A 23,291-nucleotide genomic window follows, 5' to 3' on the forward strand; every position below is an offset into this window, starting at 1 on the left:
TTTAGGTATTGTTACTACTTTTTTTTCCTTTGCTACAATAAATAGAAATGAAAGAATTTGGGTGGTGAAAATGAGAAGAATTCTAAATGATAAACATGCAAGAATACCTGTATGAAAGGAGAACTGAAAAATGTAAACTAGTGAGAGTAATAATAATAAAACTTTTATTAGCCACTTAAGTTCCAGGCATTTATAATATTTTTTATTAAAGTGTAGTTGATTTACAATGTTGTGTTAATTTCTGCTGTACAGCAAAGTGACTCAGTTATACATATATATACATTTTTTGTATTCTTTTCCGTTAAAGTTTATCACAGGATATTGAATATAGTTCCCCGTGCTACACAGTAGGACCTTGTTGTTTATCCCTTCTATATATTATAGTTTGCATCTGCTAACCCCAAACTCCCAATCCATCCCTCCCCCATATAATTATTTATCTTATTTAATCTTCACAACAACAACATGAGAGTAGGTACTATTATCATGACTATTTTTACAGATGAGGGAAGCAAGGTGTGGTTAGATTAAGTGTGTCGCCCACTTTGCACAGCTGATTGCTAGTGGAGCTGGGACTTACCTAAGCAGTCTGCTTCCACAGCCTGTTCTTTCCCAATGTTCCTTACAGCCTTGTCAACAAAGGTAAGCAAGAGTCCTGTGGCTGGAATCTCAAAGATTATGTCCTGGAACAGTGGATAATAGGATACACGAATGTGTAGTGGTGTGACAATGCCAGCTACAGCTACTATGTGAAGCCCCTTGGAAAGCTAATGACATCCAACTGGGATCTTTTTCTGAGGGATCTGATTTTTTCAACTCCAGCCAAACCAATCATTGCAATCCACAGGTCAGAATGACCACTTGAATACAGATGTTATCTAGAAAGGCAAGATTTACTTGCTTGGAATGATCGCTCCAACCAGTAGGGCTCTCAGGTGGCTCTAAGGTGGTCTTCTCTGTCTAAGTGAGATCCAGGAACTTAAAACACTGCAAATTTGGCTGGATTGAAGAGACCAGATGGGAGAGAAATGGTGTGACTGGATGCTGGAGTGATGGATAAAGGCTGACCGTGCTGTACCTTGAAGGCTAGGATAAGGATTTAGGACTCTGTTCTAAGTACAGTAGAAGCTCTTAAAGGAGCTTTTGGTTTGATGAATTAATCATATTCTAAATTTTCAAAGTTTATTCTGACTGCAGAATGAAGAATTATTGGAAGGGGGCACTAGTGGATGGAGGAAAATCAGTTAGGGTACCTGGAAGAAATGAGTTGTGCTGTTTATTGGTCGTACAAAAGGAAGAAAGATAATAATGATTTCATATGCTTTGGAGACATTTGAAATTGGTCAAATGTTGGTTTGATGAAAGAAGAGGTTTCAAGAACGGCCCCATGTCTGAGAAGACTCTGAAAATAAAAATCTTGTGAGTGGCAAAAAAATTAATAAGTAAGTGCTCTTCTCACCACTGCTCAGTTGAGACACAGCACTTCTGTTTCTAGGTGTATACCTCAGACATTTTTAAGCATACAGCTTCTCCGGCGCGCCACTAAAGAGTCTGGGTCCTGGAGATACACATTAGTAACAAGTGCTTTAGGTGCTTCTCATAATCAGGACATCACCTGAGAGACTTAAAAATAACTGAGGTCTTGATCCTACTAATTCTAATTTAGTTGCTCGGGGGTGCAGCTTGGGCGTGAGTAGATTTTTAAAAGCTCCCCAGCAGATTTACGTGTGCAGCCAAATTTGAGAATCCTTGTTCTAGAACAGAGTTGCTTAGCCAGGGTTACCTGCACATCACTGTGCTGGAAATTGGGAAAGGTTTGCAATCTATAGAGATTTGATTCTTTTTAGCCTTTGGGGTGGCTGCATGTGTTTGGTGAGGTAGAGTGGCTGGTCTACTTTAACTCTCTGTGAGTAACATTTTCCCTTTACTGCAATGCACCCTATAAATATTACCACTTGTCTGTCATGATGTAAGACAGAATAGCATGCATAGCCATAGGATAGGGCATCTGGATTTAAAACAAAAGAAAACAAAGCAGAACTCTCCAGATAATTATAGTGTTCAGACAGGGTTACTATCCAGTCTCCTAAAATTTCTTTGCAATATTTTTTTTTGTATTACTATAAAGTTGCAAGAGATCTAAATGCCCATTCACGTAGAATGAATAAATTGTATAATCACACTATTAGAGCAGGTAAAAATGAATGAACTCTTTATGTGCATTGTAAGAAAAACAAGACATTTTAAAATAAAAATTACTACCCAAGTGCCCATCAATAGACGATTGGCTTAAGATGTGGTACATATACACAATGGAATATTACTCAGCTATAAAACAGAATGAAATATTGCCATTGGCAGCAACATGGATGGACCTAGAGAATACTATGCTTAGTGAAATAAGTCAGACAGAGAAAGACAAATACTATATGATATCAGCTATATGTGGAACCTAAAAAAATGATACAAATGAATCTATATACAAAACAGAGACAGACTCACAGACATAGAAAACAAACTTATGGTTACCAAATGGGACAAATTAGGAGCATGGGGTTAACAAACTACTATACGTAAGATAGATAAGCGGCAGGATTTATTGTATAGCACAGAAAATTATACGCAATATCTTGTTATAACCTATAATGGAATATAATTTGCAAGAAAAGTTAAAAATAAAAAGTTACAGTGCATATATGTTTATGAAAAATGTAAAACACATACGAGAACAATAACAACTAAATTCAGGACAGATATTATTTTTGGAATTGGAGAAAGAGAAACAAGATCAAGAAAAGACAGACAGGGCTTCCCTGGTGGCGCAGTGGTTGAGAGTCCGCCTGCCGATGCAGGGGACACGGGTTCGTGCCCCGGTCCGGGAAGATCCCACATGCCGCGGAGCGGCTGGGCCCGTGAACCATGGCCGCTGAGCCTGCGCATCCGGAGCCTGTGCTCCGCAACGGGAGAGGCCACAACAGTGAGAGGCCCGCGTACCGCCAAAAAAAAAAAAGAAAGATAAGACAGACAAAATGCTTAATGTGTTTCTTTATCTACATCTTTCTTTAAAAGTAGAACTAAAGCGAATATGGCAAAATGTTATGATTAGATTAATGGTAAGTATATGGATATTTTTAATATCATTTTCTATTGTTCTCTGTAGCTGTCTATGTGTTTGAAATTAATTACAAATTGCTTCAGAGGTCAGGGGATGAGAATTACTATAGTCCAAAGCACAGAATCATAAAAGGCTAATGCCAGAACAGACCACAAAATCATTTTAGTCATTACCCTTATTACGTTCATGAGTATAAGGGCTTTCCTAGAGGAAGGTGAGGTCTTTTCTCCATTACCACAAGTCACATTATTTTTGAGGTTTGTCTGGAGAGAAAGAGGAGGCTGGAGTGCCTGGGTGTGCCCCCGTCCCTTGCCCCAATCCCTTGCCCCTGTCCCTTGCCCCAATCCCTTGCCTCTGTCCCTTGCCCCAATCCCATGGTGGATTGTGTGGAACTCCAGTAACTCAAAAGCACCCTTTGTCCTCCCGGCTCCTCATGGTGCCTAGAGAGCCTGGTCTTTGCCTTCTGCTCACCAGCATCCCCAGCACTTCCATCCCACTCTCTTTGTCTGCCCCTCTCGATCTGCCTTCTCCTGTCTCCTTTCTCAGCTGGAACCATAAAATGAGTTTTCAAAAATGTCCTCAGCAACGCATGTAGAGCACCCCAGATTCTCTCACCATCTTCACTTGATTCATCCTGGTTCCCAGCTTGGATGACTCCCATTGTTCAATTCCTTTCATCTCCCTGGACTACTGAGTATGCCTGGAGAAATTTGCAAAATCGCGCTGAGTTGATTCTCCTACAGAGTCATGTATCTCATCTTCACTGCTCCTTCACTGCTGTTTGCTTTTGTTCTCCTGCCTTTTTAGTGCCCCAATGCACTGATCACGGTGAAGTTTCCAGACCCATCAAGTGCCCTGACAAAGCAAAACATCATTCTCTAGAAGCTAGAATCTAGATAACTGAAAATACTGAGCTTATCCATGTGTTGCTCACGTCTTCTCTTTATTTCAAACATTTATCTAAGATTTATATTCCTTCCTTACTTGACCTCTGTCTCTAAAAGAGGTAGATCAGCCATCTCCTTACAAATGTAAACTGTGCTTTTGGTCTTTTATCCTCGAGGTCCTGGACTTTAGTATTCTCGTGTAGTTTACTGTAGTAATACCTAACCTCTCTCCCTAGCCACTCATTTCCTCTGTAATCAGCTACATTCATTGCTGCCAGAATAATCTTCCTAAAAATACCACTCTGGTTATTTTATTCTGGTAGCTCTTCATTACCTTCTAAAGCAAGGTAAATTCTTTATAATCTGACTCTGAGCTACATATATACTCTTGTCCCATGAACTTTCTCTTTTTAGACCCTACATTCTTACAGAGGTAGATCATTCACTTTTGTTTAATTAATACTCCCCTCTCTCTTCTATCTAGAATGCCTTCCTCTCTGTGTCTGTAAAAGTATAGTGCAAATATCACCGTCTTTGTACATTTTTTTTTTGCAGTACGAGGGCCTCTCACTGTTGTGGCCTCTCCCGTTGTGGAGCACAGGCTCTGGACGCGCAGGCTCAGCGGCCGTGGCTCACGGGCCCAGCTGCTCCGCGGCATGTGGGATCCTCCCGGACCGGGGGACGAACCCGTGTCCCCTGCATCGGCAGGCGGACTCTCAACCACTGCGCCACCAGGGAAGCCCTCTTTGTACATTTTTAAAGATCCCCTAACATATCTTCCTCTTTTGAATTTGGATTGTAATTTGTACCTCCTCTTCATCACTTTATCATTTTGTACACTGTAAACTAATTGTTTGAATAGTCTTATTTGTTTTGGTAACAATCTTTAAAATTCTGGAAGAATAAAATTACATAGTTTTTATTTTTGTAGCCCTATAGCATCTATCCAAATATGTGGCATTTAAACAAAATATGCATCTTATTAAATCATACTGTCCATTTCTCCTGAGGTTAGGAAAGAATTCCATAGGAAGAAGAGTGATCAAGGCTGTCCTTACATGTGAAAAGAAAGGTTCCTCTCTATGGGATTAATTGGCCTGTCTGAGGATCAAAGCTTTGACTTCATTAGCCCCATGTTCTGATATACTGAACTGCTTCTCAAAGTTTGCTTGATACACACTGCCTGCCTTGGATGTCTTAGTCTTGCCAGAAACTGGTAACTTCTGAATCTCCTTTGTGTTGTTATATAAAGAATCTCTGTGCAAAAAAGTAATTGCTTTCCTCAGCTGAAAAGGTCATGACTTTTCATAGTAGATAAGAATACGTGCTTAATAAATAAGCTGACAAAATCTAGTTTAGTTTCTCTCAAACCTGCCTGTCCCTCCTCTGTCCCCATTGTTATGACTGGGTGTTTAGTGGGTGCCAGTTATGATGTAGACATTGTATAAAAGCATAGCAATGGCATAGTATCTATTTGTTAGAATTCAAAATAATGGATGACCTGAAAGCATAAATCAGTGACCTCTCGCATCACCTTTGTCCCTAAGGAGATACTCTGTTGAAAACAAAGGAAATCATATCTGCCTCTTACTTAACCTCCTGACTTCTTTCTTCTGTCTGCGTGTGGTAGATTATATGTATACACACACACACACACACACACACACACACACACACACACAGATTCTTTGCAGCCCCTCCAAAAAGAGGCGGAGTCTATTTTCCCACCCCTTGAGTCTGGTCTGTCTTTGTGATTTACTTTGACCTGTACAATTCAACAGAAGTGGCAAAATGGGACTTCTGAACCTCTATTTCTATCAGCCTTACGACTTCTTCTTTTGCCCTCTCGGGATACTTCCAGCAGCGTGTAAAATTCCAGATGGAAGGTTTCATAGAGAGAGAGTCACGGTTGTTACAGCTTTTCCAGCCATTCTAGCCAAGCCCCCAGGCCTTGGGGTCATTTAAAGCATCCAGCCCCAGCCAAGCCACTGGCTGACTGGGTCACCCACCCTGAGTGAGGCCAGATGAGGTGAACAGAACTGCCCAGTCCACTAACAGAATCACGTGGAATGATACATCACTTGTGTAAAGTCACTAAGTATTGAGCTGGGTGCTATGCAGAAATAGGTAAGTGATACAATAAACTTACGTGAATTCGGTGTATTTAGCTTGATTCTCTGATTCTGGAGTGTGCACAAGCAAAATTTCGTATTCACATAATAGCATCTAAGGTAAACCCCGAATAAAGATCATCCCAATGGAGGACTGGACCTCTCTGAGTTACAGTTTCCTAAATGTAAAGTGAGAGCATCGCATGAAATGTACCTAAGATCTTTTTGCTCTATTTTCCGAAATACCAGCTCGTTTTGATAGTTCGATTCTCCGGAAGAATTAGAATTCATGATTCTAATGTTCTTCTTTGTTCTCTACCTAAATTGTTCTGGCCAATTTATTCCTTGAGCGTCCATGACAGATAAAAGATACAAAATAGAAATGGGTGAGAGCTCCAAGTATATGGAGGGGCAGGAATCCTACTACGCCTTTCCTGTGAAAACCTTGTGCCTCCTTCATATAGGTAAGCTGTGCTCATCCAAACCTCTTCTGAACTGCCACATAGTTACAGGAAGAAAAAGCTGCTGGAAGATGATTTATGCAAGGTGTCTGTGCATTCCTTTGAATTTTTAGGTGTGAGAGTCAGTGTACACATGTGTACCCATGTGTACACATGTACAGTGTACACAGTGTACACTGTGTACACTGTACATGTGTACACAGTGTACATGTACATGTGTACACAGTGTACACAGTGTACCCGTGACCCAAGGCTCTAAGAAAATTTCGCCACACACGATACCCAGAACGCTTGACTAAAGGCAGGTTGTGAGTTTGCTGTTGGGATTTGTCTATTTAGGTTGGTTTTGGCTGGGCTGCTGTGTCCCAGATCTCTTCAGCCCACTGGTCATATACAGTTGATGTGAGTTCTTTGTGCTCACTGGATGTATTGGGTTTTGCTCCATGACCCCGAGTGGCATTACGTCAATGAAATCACCCAGTGGAGAAATGACTTAGACTGCCAATAGTCACTGAACATAATTGCTCTTAGCATTGGAAAGAAATTGATGAAGATATAAAATGCATAGAATATTGGAGCCAGAAGGCACTTTAGAAACCATTTAGTGAGGAAAGTGGAACTCATAGAACAAAGGGACATGCCCAGAGTCACAAAACTAGTTAATGGCATTCCGTGCAGTTTAAAAATAAACTCTCTATACTATTGCTGCATACTATTAGAAATCAGAGGAAGATCTAGGGTGCTGTGATATTATGACCAGTGCATCAGCAATGCCAAATATACCTTGCACGATATTTGTCCCCCCAAACATGGACATGGATGGCTGAACAAAGGCAGTAATCAGAGAATCCTGGGTGTATTTGGATATGCGTATGTGTGTATATATTGTGGGTGTGTATGTGTATAGATATTTAGATATATTACTATCTATATAGACACAAAAAGAGAGAGAGGAGTTTGTCAAGGCAGTGATTTAGCTTGTTTTCCATGTAGAAGAAAGAAATAGCATTAAGAGAAGTAATCCTGTATGCTGACTTTTAACCCTCTGAAAGCTCCAGTCCGACAAGACATGGTGCAGTCAATGTCCTGGACTCTGACCAGCCAGATCATTCTCTCTTAGTGAAATGGAGATTTCTCCTTTCTTCCGAACTTAGCCTTTAGGAAAATTAAGGCGAGGAGCCTGGAGTTCCCCCTAGAGGCTAACATTTATACATGCAACTTTAAAAGCACTGCACTGTAGGGATCCCTGTGTTTTCAGTCTTAACAATTCCCTAATGAATATATCAGCATGATCTCTGTTCATTACCTTAACAGATGTTAACAGAGGGAAGGTAGAATATCCGTGGGTGTATCTCATGAGTTAAAGGTTGGAGTCATAGACATCATTTCTTTTATGATGGACGTCTAAAAAAAATACATTAGATGACCTCCCCTTTGAACATGTGCTGGGTGGTAGCACATTCGGGTTCTGTGATCCAAAGTATCAGATAGTCTCCAAAGTCAAGTTGAATAGGGGCGGTTATCCGAGTCGTGAGCTGGGAAATGCTACCCTCTATTGCTAAGCTACTCTCTTCATGACTGAATAGGCCACTTGGCATCAACTAAAGTCCCCAGGGACCCTTTGGCACATCACATCACGGTGGTAGGATGCTGCCTGTCGTGCAGCAGGCTGTATCCAGCAACAAGCAGAGGCAAACAGATGCTGCCATTCCACATTAGTTTCTCCACTGTTGGGGCTGTAAAAATGGAGGGCTGCTCTTTCATAGCTGTTCAATTAATAGACAGTAATTAAGAGAGGTGGGAAGGTTTCTTTCGTTTTCTCATTTCTTACTATGTTCTCTGTGAGTGATCCGTCATAAGCCACCAAAAGGGTCCTATCCTATGAAATTAACAGGTGAATTTGTTAACTTCCTGGTGAAACATAGGAACATATGGCTTGGGAATATTTTCTAGTGTTGAAAATTAATATCTATCCGCATCTATCTCTCTGTACATACTTTACGAGTAAAAATTTCATTTTCATATCATACAGGATATGTATTTTTTATATAGTGTAGGTACTGCAGATGTGATTGTACTTTGAATCTGGTTTTTTTTTCCTGTGTTTCAGTCCTGAGGATCTAGAAAAAATGAGGGAGGAAGAATAAATGTTGGTGTATTTTTTTTTAACATCTTTATTGGTGTATAATTGCTTTACAATGGTGTGTTAGTTTCTGCTTTATAACAAAGTGAATCAGCTATACATATACATATATCCCCATACCACCCCCTCTTGCGTCTCCCTCCCACCCTCCCTATCCCACCCCTCTAGGCGGTCACAAAGCACCGAGCTGATCTCCCTGTGCTATGCGGCTGTTCCCACTAGCTATCTATTTTACATTTGGTAGTGTATATAAGTCCATGCCACTCTCTCACTTTGTCCCAGCTTACCCTTCCCCCTCCCCGTGTCCTCAAGTCCATTCTCTACGTCTGCCTCTTTAGTCTTTAGGTGTATTTGTTTTTGTAGCTTCTGTTTTCACTTTTTTTGTTGTCGTAATGCTGCCAATTGTGGAAGCAGGCCATTTGGGAAGCATTTGTGGTGCTTTCTTCAACTTGATTAGCTTTTGCTGCCAGGGCCTCCAGTTGTATGGTTAAGGGATTCCTGTAATTTACAGGAACACAAAGCAGCCTTTGGAAACACATCCACCCAGCAGACAGGAAGAAAAAAACACACTATTTGGCTAAAAAAAAGTGAGGAAGTCCAGGTGGAGAAAAGCTTGCCGAACATCCCGTCAGGAAATATTCATTACTTTTCATTTTAAACAGCAGCTTCCGAGATCCATTTTCATATTTATAGAATACCTGGCAGCAAGCAAATGTGATCCCGAAAGCTATGTTTTATTTCATATCTTGCTTTTGCTTTTTGAATCCCACTTTTAAAACTGTATAGGAAAGAATGAGCTCACAGGTATGGTCTTGACATTCTTCGGTGGCCTCAAACGTCATGGATCTTGACTGTTTGTTACACTACAGGAATAAGAATACATCTTAACCCAAACTCTCAAAACTATTAGAATGGATTGAAATGGAAGAACTTTCATGTAAAAATTAACTTGGGGCCTGGTCCAAAAGATCCGACTTTAAATAGCCGTGTTCATCTGGGCCACCTTAGATATTTTTACCTATGTATTTTATTGCACGTGTGGAGTTACCTAGGAGAAGTACTTTATTCAGTTTACACATAGAAGCAGTTTCTGTGAAAATAGTGTGAAGATTGGAGCTCAAATCCCAGGTGTTCTTTTCCCAGGGTTAAAATGTTATTTTGTGGACATCTGTGAAATAGGGACAGTAAGGCTTGCTCTAACGGCCCCCACAGGGCTGTTGAATGGATCAGGGCTCACTCAGGAGACAGAAACCACACCATTTATTTGAACACAGATATTGAGTATAAGTAGGCATAATATTTTTAACGAGATAAGATTATCACAAAGATGGCAGCTACAAGAGGTAGCTTTCCCCTCTAGAGCTGGAGGAACAAAGGGAAGAGTTTGAAATGGTAAAAACTTAGAACTTCGGAGGAAAGGACCAGTGGAGCTAAAATTTATTGATGTGGATGAGCTTGGGCAAAACGCCTTGTAGCCTGAGCCCTGCTCTGCAGAGGGCAGGCTAGTGGGGTATCTCTGATGTTGGAAGTATTGCAAACTGGTTTTGGCTTGCTCTAGAGCAAGGAACAGCTGGGCCTGGAGCACAGATGTATAGTTAGGTTGATGCTCTTAGGAGCAGCAGAAAGGCAGCCAGTCCACAGGAGGGAATATGTGTCTCCCTCCTCTAGTTTTCTCAGACTCCATCTAGTACTCCCTGGTAATAAAGGCTAACAGAGAGCCAGTTGGGAAAGCAGAAACAGGGTTTTGAGAGTCTCAGCCTCAGCATCGGAAGGCAGAGTGTGAACAGTGGATTTGGAGCTGAGAGTTAATCGTGGCACAGTTGTATGTAAAACTGCCTTGAAAATTAAGGTACAGATATGGGTTATAATTTCACAATGTACAGGTAGAATTTTATAGTCATTTACATTTCAGCTCTTTTAAATCTTGAAAAATAATAGTGCCTTAGATATTCTTAAATGACTTCCATGTTGTTCAAATATCTTACCAATAATAGGGTACTTAATATGGGTATTTACACCACATGTGGGCCTCTTATGTTTGAGGCTCAATGGCTTATGAATAATAAGCTTATTCTGCTATAATAAAGTAAGAATTAGAAAATTAATACAGAATGAGGTAAGTCTAGGGTAAGGGGAAGTGGGGTAAGAATTTGAATTATGTTAGTATTGATGATATGTAAGAGAAACTGATTTAGGTTTTGGTATTTTGTTTGTTTTGCGAAAAAAAAAAAAACATTTGGAAGAATGGTCCCCAAGGACGATGTTGAATGTTGTTCATTATGTGCTCTGATTTATCTTCACATTATCTTAGGGAAAAGGCAATTGAAACATGGACAGCAATTATGGAACACAGAATGTGACAATGATGATTCCACTTTTATTATTTGGCTTAAATAAAGCAAGGGCATACCTTATGTACTTGACATGACATATACCTAAACACTTAGAGAAAGGCTAAGAAAGTAAGCTGGTTTTGTTTTGTTTTTTTTAATTTTTAAATTGACATATAGTGATTTACAATGTTGTGTTAATTTCTGGTGTACAACAAAGTGATTCAGTTATACATATATATATTTTTTCATATTCTTTTCCATTATGGTTTATTATAGGATATTAAATATAGTTCCCTGTGCTATACAGTGGGACCTTGTTGTTTTCCTATTTTATATATAGTAGTTTGTATCTGCTAATCCCAAACTCCTAATTTACCTCTCCTCTACCCCCTTTCCCCTTTGGTAATCAAAAATTTATCTTCTCTGTCTTTGAGTCTGTTTCTGTTTTGTAAATAAGTTTATTTGCATCATACTTTAGGTTCCACATATAAGTGATGTCACATGGTATTTGTCTTTCTGTTTCTGACTTAATTCACTTAAGACGATAATCTCTGGGTCCATCCACATTGTTGCAAATGGCATTATATCATTCTTTTTTATGGCTGAGTAATATTCCATTGTATATATTTACCATATCTTCTTTATCCATTCATCTATTGATGAACATTTAGACTGCTTCCATGTCTTGGCTATAGTAAATAGTGCTGCTGTGAACATTGGGGTGCATGTATCTTTTTGAATTAGAGTTTTCTTTGGATATATGTCCAGGAGTGAGATGGCAGGATCATATGGTAACTATTTTTATTTTTTTAAGGAACCTCCATATGTTTTCCGTAGTGGCTACACCAATTTACATTCCCACCAATAGTGTAGGAGGGTTCCGTTTTCTTTGCACCAAGACTAGGCTGTTCAATAGTGGAAAGCAACTTACGACCCAAGTTCTTCAGGCTGACGTCTCAAGATAATTTTCTTTCTATGGCTTGTTGTATCTAAGAGCATAAAAAATAGCATTGATTGTGGTGATAACAGTCTGTGTCCTAGAGCAAGATTATTTTTAGAGTGCATTGAGTATCTTAACAAAAGAATAACTTTTATTTCTGTCTTACATTGAAGAGAATAAACAGATATTCTGGTCGGATAGTAATGATGATGGCTTTTTTTTTTTTTTACAACTTCTCTGACAATATTGGTTTCAGGAAGATCTGAAATTATTCGAGCATAAAATTCTTGGTTTGTCTATTTTTAAACTATAGCTAAAAAATAAAGAAGCAATGTGTCATTCCTTGATTCGTTGGAGGTGAGGGTAGGGGATCTAAAGATGTGAATTTTATAGAGGACAATTCTTGATATTACATTCAGGTAGAGTGATTACTATTTTTCCTTTTCATCTCACAAAATGTTCCACTTCAAAGAGTGTTTTGTGGCTACATAATAAGTCTTTATACCATATTTTATTGTTATGAATTATTGATGTTGAAAAAAGCCCTATATTTTATATTTTCAACGAAATGTAATATTCTTATGTCTTCACAAGAAGACGGAAAAGCTGCTCCATGAGATTCTCCTTGTGTCTAAATCATTCTCTGGTTTTAAGTTATTTGCTAAGAGAGTAGTTTGACTTTCATTCTCTTAGAGGACCATTTAGTGCTAAGCTACTGTAAGAAAGTGGATCTTTCTTCCTAAGAACATAACTGACAAAGACAGTTCAACAGGCAATGAGAAAAACAGCATCCCTTTTATGTCATCTTTCTTTTTTCCCCTCATTTGGAAAGTGATCCACAAATGTTTCTTTCATCACTGTATATGACATGCTCTTATTCTCTGAGGGGAAATAAAAAGAGGTATGTTGAGAAGGGGCTATCTTCTGTGATGTCAAAGTTTCTATCTAAATTAAGATATAATACTGGTAATTGACCCAAGTTAGTTTAACTCAGATTATAAATAAAGGGCTATGGCCATAACAGTCTTGGCTACCAGACAGTGTATGTAGCAATAGCTAATAAAGAGCCAAATATGGTGGAAATTTGGAAGAGAAACAAAAAAATCCAAAGGAGTGTAAAAACACAAGGAAAATGACATGTGCTCTGGGTTCCTCATTGGTGCTGGCAAGGCTGAGCTGTAACATCAGCTTCCCAAGAGCAGCGCCCTCCAGCTCCCTGCACTGAGCTGGCTGTGAAGTGCATGAAATCACTCTTTTTCCTGCCTGCAGAACAGCCATTGGGGGTAGGCAGTCACTGAAACTGACATGGGGAATTCTTAAGACAGATAAGGCTTTGCTTTGCTAACCTTCTGTTGGTATAGAAGGAAGGACTCTTCCTTCAAGTCATTCACTAGGGATATTTTAGACAATCATTGCCCACTTCTAGTCTGCCATCCTGGAGCTATGCTATTTGAGATTAGTGTGTTGCCAAACTCATATTAAGAAAGAGATTCTTTTATTTCCTTATGTCTCAGACTTGCACTTGTCAACTGTAAGGATGAAAAAGTGAGAAGAGAGAAAAGGTTTCCCACATGTTGACGATTTCGAGGGCTTCCTTGATCATCTATGTTGAAATAGAATTAGAAGGTAGGGCAGGTGGCTGTTACTGGGGCTCCAGAATTAACTGGATTTGTGTGCACAAATGATTGGTGAGTGATCCTTCCTCTAAGGTAAAATAGTCCAGAAATAAAAGATTCTCCTTAAGCAAGTGCAAACACGGAAGTGACTGGATAGCGAATGCCTTAACTTCATTAAAATGGCAAAAGTCAACCCATTTCTTATTACCTATCAAGGTAATGATGGAACAATTGACTCAGAAGCTAATGGAAACAAAGGCTCCTCAGTGACCTGTTTGCAGGAGCAGGGTTGGGATGGGGCTGTTTACAATACCCCCTCCTCAGATCTAATGCCCTTGCCCTGTCCCACCCCTATATCATAAGCAAGGGCTTCAAGATGGAAGAATATTATTCACAAGATGGAGCTCATAGTTTATCTTTGTTATTGACGTGCACTTTGTCAAAATGTGTGGGTATGTATGCAACCACATAATGAAGCTATGATTTTTTTTTTTTTTTTTTTTTTTTTTGCGGTACGCGGGCCTCTCACTGTTGTGGCCTCTCCCATGGCGGAGCACAGGCTCCGGACGCGCAGGCTCAGCGGCCATGGCTCACGGGCCCAGCCGCTCCGCGGCACGTGAGATCTTCCCGGACCGGGGCACGAACCCGCATCCCCTGCACTGGCAGGCGGACTCTCAACCGCTGCGCCACCAGGGAAGCCCTATGATTTTGTTTTATAATCATACAGCAGATTGTCAGATTGAGATGTTCTGTCATGTTTCGGACAATTATAGTTCCCTGATTCCTCCTCTCTTTCCTTCATGGTATCAGGAAATTTTGTTGTGACTTAGGATGGGAATATTTAACCTCCTAGTGAGAGTACAGTGACCCTTGCTACTCTTTATAGGAGATTGTCCCCTTTTCTGAACCACCTCTGCTCTCATACATGGACCTAAATCTAGAAAAAAAAATTCTCCTAGTGCACTCTCTCCCCATCTCATAAATGCTTTCATATTTCATTTTCAGTCTTTTATATTCTGATATCAGAGAGGTCTCAGGAGAAATGTCACATAGAAATGATTTGCTCAGATATTTTAATTAATGGATTCTTTTTAATAATGTGTTTATTGAATGCTAATATTTTTCATTTTGATACTTCCAATTTGAAAATTAAATGAAAATAATAGCATCGTTGCTAATTCAGCTAAGGATGAATAAATTAATTTCACTGTGAAATTTTTTGACCCCTGAGGCTGGTCCTCAAACCAGTATTCATTTGGCTTGCTCCAACCTTCATTCTGTGCGTCAGCCGCGATGCAATACTGATAGTGCTTCACAATGAAAAGGGCTGTACTTTCCCCTCAGACCACTGGCCAAATAATAATCAGGTAATTGGAATGTATTTAGCACTTTCATCTGAAAAACTAATACACACTAGCCCTGACTCTCTAAGACTCTCCTTACGTCATCCCTAGTAAGCTGTTAGGTGAAGAATATTTGTCCCGGTGGCTGGCACATGATAAATATTCAATAGATATTTGTTGAATATCTTTTGAAGTTGAAATTAAAGTGACATCAATCATTTAATTTAAATTTAAGTACCCATTGACTTAATTTGAAAAATACGTTATTCACCCTATGAACATACAATGGAATGGCATTAAACGTTATGAAATTTAAAAATCATAACTCATTTTTTCTTCCCATTTTAAGGATCTAGGCATTTCAAGATCACACACTAGTTTACAGAGAGGTTGCTTCAACATTCTTATAAGGGAGGGCTGAGGCTATAGCTACACAAAGGGAAATGAAAATTAAAGCAACTATAGAATTTAATTAAGCCTGGTATCTTTACCTAGTCCATCTGGATTGGTCATGAAACTGAACTTGGTCCATGACTGTGTGTGTGGTTGGCACTACCAGGCACCACCTTTTGTGTCCTTTCAAGTAGAGAGGTCTCCATTTGTGGAACTTGCTCTGCCTCTTAAAATGTCATTATTCAGCACTTTTAGGCTACTGCTACTCAACACTGCACCTTTATGTTAAAAAGTATTGAAAGATTCCAATTTAAGCCAAATGTTTCAATCATTTAGTTAGGGTAGGCTTGAATTACTTAATGTTTGTCTTAATTTGGTATTTTTTGCTGAGTTGCTAGAGCCATAATTCCATTTAGGGAAATTTATTTTGCTAAAGAGCTCCCAAGCCTTCTTTTATTGTTTTATTATTTATTGTTATTTTGTATATTCTTGAGTCCTTTTCTGTTCTTGGCCTTAATTTACACTTTTTGATTATCATTCTTCGTCCAGATACTATCTCTTACCTCCTTTGTTTATTTGGGTGCTAATTTGGCTTATGAAAGAGACTTTTATCCTTTTCCACTTCATCAATGTGTCACTTTTTTCTAGTCTCATTTTGGCTTCTACTGTTTCATGCTATTTAATGTTTGAGGATATTTGCCTTTTTGAATCCTTCTATAAGCCTTCTTGTTCCCAAAGCCTCCTTAAATTATGGAGTAATAGAGGGCAAGAGTCAAAAAGAAGAAAAGTGAAATGGAATAAAGGTAATGACCAGTTTGTCTTAGAGTCCTAATGATTGGATTTAATTAGGAAGCCCACAGGGCAGATCTACGTTCGCTTGTTGGAAAGGAACAAGAGTGTGCTATTTATGTTTTAGTTCATAAACTCCTGAGCTGCAGAGACCATGTCTATTTAAATTACGTGCCCAGTTCAGCACCACATAAGATGATGATAATGTTGTCTGATAAATTCGAGCTACTGCTGTCTGTTCATTTCTACAATCCCATTTCCTCCTTGTTGTGACTGTATCTGCATGACTTAGTGGCAACTGTATGTTTACATTAGCAAACTGAGGTGGACAACTGAGAGGATAACCACTTTGCCCAATAGAAAAAGAAAGATCTAGAAGCCATTTATTCAAAGGTCCCCTTCCTAAGCTAGGTACACACTAAGAAGGTGAAATATTAGCAATTGTAGGGAGAATGGACAATTATAAGCCCTAAATCTATGGCAACATAAGCCATTTCCTTTGATTATTCTGGTTCTTTTGGTCATCGTTATATTAAGTCAAGTGTGAATCACTGTGACTCTGTTTTCCTACGAAGACCACCAGAATTCATGGGAACCAGACCATTTAAGTGAGACTTGAATTAAATGAATTACATACCTCTGCTCAGATATGGCTGTGATTTATATTTCAATGTCCCACCAAGTAAACATGTGTACCGTTCCTGGTCCAAAAGGCCATGCACATTGAGTGATGTAACCACATCCCTTTATCCACTCCTGGCATTTGGAAGGCTCCTGTCACACCTCTGTGAATGTATGGTGTACATTGTTCTCTAAATCTTTCTTCTTGTCCCTGTCTTTCAAATGCTTTATTTTTCAACAATACTTTCCCCCACTCTGGCTTTTTTTTAAAAAAATCAGGAAATAATTCTATGACAGTGAATTTCGATCCTTCATATCAAAAAATGGCTTCTTTTTCTAGAGATCTGTCACCCACAGTGTGTCTTGTAATAGACTCTAATTAGTCATAAGTATAATACATCTGCTGCTATATAGCATCTCTTCCTCTGTTAAAGAATAATGTTATGACTCTGCAATGCATAGCTGCCTCCATAAAGATTTTTTTATTGTGCATATTTCCCCAAATATAAGTGAGTTTGGTGCACTTAAATGTTATTAAGTTGTGAATTTAAGACTTCATAGAAATAAGCAGGACCAAGCATTTAGCTTAGAATAATTTAAGGAATACTTATAAAGCACTTATATACAAATCAAATGACATAATAGACAACAAGAGAACAATGTTTAATTTTAAATACTCCACCTAGAGAAAATATTGTTGCATACTAACTGAGTGACACAAAATGTCAAAAAAGTGGAAATTGAGGATTATTTTACATCTTTATATTTTAAAGAAAAACTATCAACATCTTAAGTGATATGAGCATTTATCATATTGTCAAACAAAGCGATGTCCTTATTTCTTGGATGACTGATGAGTGTGTTGCTGGAAAAGCAGTAGATGTTCTTGCTCTGATATTTTTTTCCATTCATGTAAATTTATACCTTGTAGAAGTTGTATGATTGTGCAGAGCTACTTGAGCTACTAAAACTTGCTACATCTACATTTCCCATTATGATGCTATCCTTTGAGTTGCTAATAAACCTTGTAGCTTGGGTAATGGACCTATAAAGCTGTTTATATAAAATATACATTATAGGGCTTCCCTGGTGGCGCAGTTGTTGAGAGTCCGCCTGCCGATGCAGGGGACGTGGACTTGTGCCCCGGTCCGGGAAGATCCCACATGCCACGGAGCGGCTGGGCCCGTGAGCCATGGCCGCTGAGCCTGCGCGTCCGGAGCCTGTGCACCGCAACGGGAGAGGCCACAACGGTGAAGGCCCGCGTACCGCAAAAAAAATAAATTAAAAAAAATATATATATATACATTATATAAAATTTTGTAAATATATATATATATTTTTTCCCTCCCCTTTAGCTTCCCTTTTTTGCAGTCTGGATCTGGCTAGAGTATCTCACTGTTAAGAATAATGTTCTCTTTTCCACCTGCAAAGTTTTTTTTTCTTATTTCTGTGGTTATTTCTCTTTAAAAGAATGCTATTCTTCGCAAATAAGGGGTTATTTTAGAGAATGTGAATGGTTTAAAACTAATTTATAGGCATTATTAGAAAGATAAGCGGAGTACACTCAATATTAAAAATGGCTAAATGGTGACATCTTGGAAGTACAGGAAATCTCATTGTTAACAAATGTTATTAAGTTGCAGCTTATTACTTAGCAAAAGTGATACTCAATGAGCTATCTAGGGCTAGAAATGTAATATTAATATTTATAGTAATTTTGTGTTAAATTTGTCTAGTGCCTTACTGTTTTCAATGTGTTTTCACATGCGTTATTGCTTCTGAGCCCTAAGCAAAGGAAAAGGATAAAGGACATGGTTCCTCTCTTTTAATAGAGACAAACAAAGGGTCAAAGAGATTAAGTGGTTTGACCAAATTCACAATTAATTTGTGGCTAAGTTGTCACTAATAACTAAGTATTGAACTTCATCAGCATTCCAGTTGATGAGGAGATAAATAAATCAGAATATAGGGTAAGTAAAAGGCATTTGGGGTGGTTTGGAGCTGTTAGTCATTATTCTGTCCAATCGCCTAGGAACTCTGATCATGGAATTCATATTTTAAAAGAACAGGCAAAGTTCCAATTCCCCAGTTTAGTCAAAGGCCAATATTAGTTTGATTTATTATAAACTTCTAGGTATCTTTTAAGCCCTCACAGGTATAGAGATTTATGTGAAATCAGAAGCAAAGGATATTCATATAATCCATTAAATAAATGTCCTATATCTGTCTATCCCTTCATCTCTAGAAGATCGATATCTCTGTCACTACATAATGTGAAATACATCCCTTAGAATGGGCTGTATAGTCTACTCAGTTCTTGAGACCCCTGGTTAATTTACTACTTAGGATATCAATTTCAGTGGCACCTGTTTGGTTATACTGGAAAACATCCTGTTTATTCAATAGGAATAAACTGAGATCACAAAATTGTTTCCTATAGGCTTTTATGCTGCTAGTATTGAAATTTCTTCTAATTCAGATGTTTGAGCTGACACCATAGAAATGAAATCTGTCACATTCTTACAGATGGTTTTTCTTCTAATGAAACTGAGGGATGAATGAAATTTTAAACTTTTAAGGTAATGATGTTGGTTTGTACTTGACACATTTAAAGCTCTAGTTACTCTTTGCTTCACATTTCTCCACTAACAACAGGTTTTTACCCAAATTTTTTTTTTTTTTTTTTTTTTTTCCTGCGGTACGCGGGCCTCTCACTGTTGCGGCCTCTCCCATTGCTGAGCACAGGCTCCGGACGCGCAGGCTCAGCGGCCATGGCTCACGGGCCCAGCCGCTCCGCGTCATGTGGGATCTTACCGGACTGGGGCACGAACCCGTGTCCCCTGCATCGGCAGGCGGACTCTCAACCACTGTGCCACCAGGGAAGCCCTATCCAAATTTTTTATGGCAGTGTTCACTTATAAAATCGTTTTTAGAACCTTTGGAATGAGGCCACTAACTATTCCAGCTTTAAAAGCATCCACATAAGTAACAATCCACTCTGTGTTGGTGCTTGCTTTTTATTGGTAATTAAAATGATCTGAAGTCAAAATGAGAGTAGTAAATAAAGCTTAGCGTCAGAGATCAAGGCAGTAAGCAAGATACTTCAGACTGCTATTAAGAAACACGAATGCTTTTTTGGCAAAATTTTTCTATATAAAATGCGTGGAGTCTGTTTTGAAATTGCTCTATATTACGAAAATGTTCATATTCTTATAAACATTTCCCTGTAATTTTAATTTGCAAAAGGAGTTGGCAAAACTCCTTTTGCAAATATGCAACAATTCTTATATTTTGCAGAAGAGGCAATTGTGTTTTTTGTGCAGCTTAAGCTATTATAAGCATCCCTGCCTTAAACTAGATTCCTTGATTCTCGGCATACACGGCTACTAAGTTCAAGCACCTAAGAACTGAGAGAGGTGGGAAGAAGGTAGGGAGGGCTGAAACGATAAAGGGAGGGTACTCAAGGCCAATTTCTTCTCCTTCTCAATTTTATTTAGTACAGTTCCAGACATTGGATGTAATAAAATTAAATTTGTCAAGTTCTTGGTTAATCAGTACTCTATTTGATTGCATCTTCAATTGACATTAGTAGAACTCACCTCTTCCTAAGGCCTTTTTTTATATTCACTCTTGTGAGATTTAATTTTCTAGGATACAAGGAGTAATAATGTTACTACTGATTTTTAAGAGCTTTCTGTGAGCCAGATCCTGGGAGTATGTGTTGAAAACAGAATTGCATTTAATGCTCACAGCTACTCTGGGAGGTTCTATCATTTGTAGTTTACATGTAAGGAATCTGAGGATTAGAAAGTGTATGACAAATTATCACAAATTTAGCAAATTCAAATGATACATATTTATTATCTTACAGTCTGATAAGAAAGTGTTGTACGTAAAGTAATATAATCAGAGGATGACATCTTATCACCTCTGCCATGTAATGTAACAATCTTAACAGTGACATTCTATCACCTTTGCCATATTCTAGATTAAAAGCAAGTCACAGGTCTTGTCTCCTCTGAAGGTAAGGGGATTATAAAGGACAGGAACACCAGGGAGCTGGGATCATGAGAGACACCCTGAGGTCTGTCTGCCATATTAAGTAAATTAACCAGGGTCACACAGCTACTGGGATTCAGAGCTAGATGTTATTGACTTAAATGTCCATGCATTACTACCATATTTTCCCATCTACATAGGATCCAAAAGAAATAAAACACGACTGTATAAGATTATTGTCTGCATATACTTCGATTACTTGCATAAAGTATAACTTAAGTGATGTAACTTCTATATTTGGGGACATTCTTAAGCCTGATCTACTCCTTAAAATAAAATATGTGTATGTTTTATCACATCTGTTTAGAAATAATAAATGTAGTGTTGAATTAGGTACCAAATAGCATTGACTTAGAGCAATTGTTGCTTTCAAAAAGTAATCAGTGAGGTCAAGGGAGAGATGAAAGTATCTTTTCCAGTCAAATAAGTGTATTTACATATTCACTAGTAAGCACAGTAGAACCTGTAGAGTGTTTTTCTGTTTAAAAAGTGTAACTTAAATTTTATCATCAGAAGCTCCAGTAAAATAATGTCAAATGCATTATGAACTGCACTTTAAGTTCCTGGAGTGTAAGGTTTTGACTGTGAATTTTTAGCTGTCTTGGTAATTTTTAGGACTGGAGATGAGAAAACAAAAGAGCTGCAGTTCTTTTTTCCTCTCCAGGTGGTATTTAAAGACCTATTAGAAAAAATTCTTCCATGATTTGATGCCTGCTTTAGGGAGCCTTCAGATCACTTCCTGTTTAGTCGCACTGATGGCTAACAGACAGGAAGCATAGAGCCCAAGGCCTCTCTGCACTGGCAGGATAGAGAGAAGGACCCCACGTGGGGTCGTGGTTTTAAGGAAGGGGAAGATTCTTACTCATATAGTGGCTCCCTCTCCTATCCACTGTTGCCTCCGCTACCTGCTACAGCATCTAGGAAGTTGGGAAATAAGGGATCCTCAAACTAAGCCTTCCTATCTTTTTCCAGTGGAATTTAGACTGCCTTCCCTATAGGTGAACAGGTAGGAAAAGGCCCCCCTCTGCTCCTCTCTTTACCAGATACTATACCTTATGTATTTCCAGTTAGTAATTTCAGTTAAGAAAATCTCTCCTCTGTTTGATGTGCTTTTTGTGGTATTAAATATACCCTAGTTTGAGAGACTTTCATTTCTTTCCTTAAAAATTTTTATTGAAGTATTATTGATTTACAGTGTTGTGTTAGTTTCTGCTGTACAACAAACTGAATCAGTTATACATACACATATATCCACTCTTTTTTAGATTCTTTTCCCATATAGGTCATTACAGAGTATTGAGTAGAGTTCCCTATGCTATACAGTAGGTCCTTATTCGTTATCTATTTTCTATATAGTAGTGTGTATATGGAGAGACTTTCATTTCTAAAGTACATAAATAATAAGGCTTTTCCTTAAGAAGACAGCCTTGTAGCTGAGAAATAAAAATATTTCTTTGTAGCATCCTGAGGTATTTATTCATGTAGCTAATTATAATTTGTTTCTTTTTTCCAGTTTAATAATTGCTTTTTTGTTTTGCATGAACTACAAATAAGAGGAGACATTTTTGTTATTTAATATTATATCAAAGCATGAGAAAATAAGAAATCTATGCAATGGGGAATAGATAGATAAGCCTCAGTGGAACTGCCTTTTTTCTTTAGGGAAAGAGAAAAAAACAGTAAGAAAAAAAAAAAAACTCTGAATGAAGTTCAAAGCCAGGATGTATGGGGGTCACTTGAAGCATAATTCACTTCCCTTCACTAAGTAATGTCCCCTTTCAGTTTCAAGATGTGGAGGTGAGAATGAATGACGTAAGCAAGAGGGTGTAAAGAATTGTTGTGTGAGGGAAGTGCTTTTCACCAAACCCCTGAATGCTATCCAGCTAGCAGATAATGATTGGGGTCTACAACCTAGTCCTGTTAAAAAAAAACCCATCCTTCCAAGGGGGAGAATAATTGTTGTTCTTCATTATTTGTTATATTCCCAAGGCCCAACATAATTTTTGTGTTCCTTGAGTCTTCCGTTAGCTCCATAGAAAAGAGTACTCAAAAAAAAAAGAAAGAAAGAAAGAAAGAAAAGAGTATTTGTGCTTCTATGTGCGTTAGACAGGAGCCCAGGAAAGCAGCACTTACAGGACTGTACCTTAATGCTTTGTTTTGCTTCTCTTTTTGCGCACGAGCATGACTCTTAAGTCTGTATCAGTCATAGTCCCAATAGGAAACACATGGCGCTCGCAAATTAGGATAATTCCAGGAGGGTTTATTTACAAAGAGACTATTTGCAAAGTGGAACCACAAAGAGTAGTGCAGTAAACTGGTTTAATAATGGTAGAGCAGTTATCATTCCTAGGCCTGAAAGAAACAAGGCGGGGAACAGTTTCCAAAAAATAGAGACTTGAGTAAAGAAGGTCATGTCGACTGGAAGAAAATTGTACAACCTAAAAGTTGAGAATTATGTTTTATTCGGCGGACATTCTGAG

At 38.5% G+C, this 23,291-nt stretch overlaps 1 protein-coding gene across 10 annotated transcripts in view; it reads left to right on the top strand.

Annotated features, from left to right (window-relative positions):
• The window catches only part of INPP4B (inositol polyphosphate-4-phosphatase type II B), a 721,154-nt gene that overhangs the window by 423,813 nt on the left and 274,050 nt on the right, over positions 1 to 23,291 (top strand). The gene's annotated exons all lie outside the window — the stretch shown is intronic.

Source organism: Globicephala melas, chromosome 5 (genome assembly GCF_963455315.2).
Source record: "Globicephala melas chromosome 5, mGloMel1.2, whole genome shotgun sequence".
Taxonomy (NCBI): domain Eukaryota; kingdom Metazoa; phylum Chordata; class Mammalia; order Artiodactyla; family Delphinidae; genus Globicephala; species Globicephala melas.